The sequence below is a fragment of the Patella vulgata genome, chromosome 1 (genome assembly GCF_932274485.2).
Source record: "Patella vulgata chromosome 1, xgPatVulg1.2, whole genome shotgun sequence".
Lineage (NCBI taxonomy): Eukaryota > Metazoa > Mollusca > Gastropoda > Patellidae > Patella > Patella vulgata.
Window position 1 is genome coordinate 77,859,393 of NC_065879.2, and position 2,357 is coordinate 77,861,749.

A 2,357-nucleotide genomic window follows, 5' to 3' on the forward strand; every position below is an offset into this window, starting at 1 on the left:
TTTCGCAATTGTTTCCATAGTGAGCAATTTGGCACGAGCATCCTTCGTCTGTGCAACTTTTTTTCTGAAACCAAAAAGACAAGCATAATATAAAAGAATCCATATTTACGATACAGGGCTCAACAATCATATAACAATACTGATAGGGGTAGATGATGGTGGTGTGTGTGTGTGTGTGTGTGGGTGGGGGGCTCGTTTGTGTTCCACGTCATGTCAAAGGAATCTATAGATACTGGCGTCATATCATGTTTTTTCCCCCTTCCGCCTTGGAATTGTGCATATTCACCTAAACCCGACAGAAAATGTTAACTTAAACACCCTTCTTCGATTCTAGATCAACAATACTGTAATTGTATGATAATCGTTTGCCCATAGACAGTATTAGTTTTTGCTGCTCAAATTGTGTCACTCTATTGGACTGCTAACTTAATATTGAATTTAATATTGATTTTTGTTTACATCATTCAACAAATAATGTGTCTTTTCTAAAACCGATGACAAATGAAATTTCTAAAATTAACCACTTTACGATTAACTAGCTAGTAAGTCGTTAACCTGTCATCCAACAATGGGTAAAGACGTTCATCTTATTTATTATTTTTGTTCATGTTTTTATATTGTTTAATCCTTTATTCCTTGTTCATCTATCTAATGTTCCATAAATATAACAAATGTGTGCATTGGTGGTATATAGGATGACTTATTAAGTTCAGTAACCGGTCTGTCAGTACTGTGTGACGATATGTATTTTTATGTTCCGGTATATTAAAGAATTGGAATCTCACTATATCCGAAGAGAAATGGCAAAGTGAGGGGTGGGATAATGATATTAGTTCAATGAAGCTGTAGACGTTAAGCAATATTGTATGCTCAACGCCTTGACACAAGTTCCAGAAAATAGCTTATAGATATGAATATTTAAACAAGTAAGTTTTGAGTTTGCAATCAGGAGTAGACGGGACTGTCCGTAAATATATTATTATTATTATTATTATTATTATTAGATGCAGTGGTATGGGCAGTTCCATAAATGAGCTGCACTATTGGCACTTCGTAATATTTAATAAGAATTTGGGATCTAGCTGGATAGTATTTATGAATAATATGATATAAGTGTTCACGTATGCCTTTTTAAGTCAGAACAGGGTCCAATGCTGAAGAGATTTTAAAAGTTAAGTAATAGATTAGTCGGTTTTGGAGATACTGGTGAGTCGTGCAACCGTATTCTGGAGCTTTTGCAGGCGAAGAGGCTGCTGCAGTTGTATAATCTGGAGATTACTAGTGATCTGGATAATGTCGGTGATGATGGATACTGCCTATATTCCACATCAGATCATCTGTTCCGACTTGGATATAGTATCGGTCTACTCTAATAATAATAATAATAATAATAATAACGTCGATTTCTAGAGCGCCAAAAATCCATCCATAAACATGCTCAAAGCGCTTTCAATTACGCAATTCTGAATTCAAACAATTTTATTCAACAGATCAAACAATTTTATTTAAACAATTTTATTTAACAAATCAAACAATTTTATTTTATGCATTCAAATATAAATCCAATCAATTTTCTTTTAAAAATTCAAACAATTTATGATCCATAAATAAACAGGTTTTTTTTGTTAAAATTCAACAATTTTTAAATTACGAACAAATGTAGTAACGTGTATTAAATAGTTCTGATTCCATTCTCAATAATCAATAAATAAATGAATAGACTTCTAAATTCAATTCAACAGTTTCTTTTAATTACGAAGAAATTTAGGAATAAAAAGTTCTGATTCCATTCACAAATGATAATCAATCAATAAATAAATAGCCTTATTGTAAATTCAACAGTTAATAAATTACAAAGAAATGTAGATATAAATAGATCTGATTCCATTAAAAAATTATAATCAATAAATAAATAAATAGGTTTATTGTAAAGTCAATACAACAATATATACAATGATATAGTTCTGATTTCATTCAACAATAATAATAAATAAATATGGATCTTTACTATTTTTACTATTTTTTTTTTGGTTAGGCAAGTAGAATATAAAATCTAATATAGATTATCTTTATTTCCTGGGTATCTGCACATGATAAATATGATATTATCAGTCAAAGGATATTGATAATGGTATTATATTATAATATTTTCTGCCCCACCCCACCCCTCCTTAGTAACATAGGACAATAATTTAACTTATTTTTCTTGCAGGTATTAAAGGTCATTCTCCTACAGATGCTGGATATGTCCCTACTTTATTTCCATTTCAAAAACAGGTAAATAAACGACAAAGCAGGACTTCAGGTCAAACTGTTGTTATATAATATTCAAAAAAAGTAGGGGATATTTGATTTTG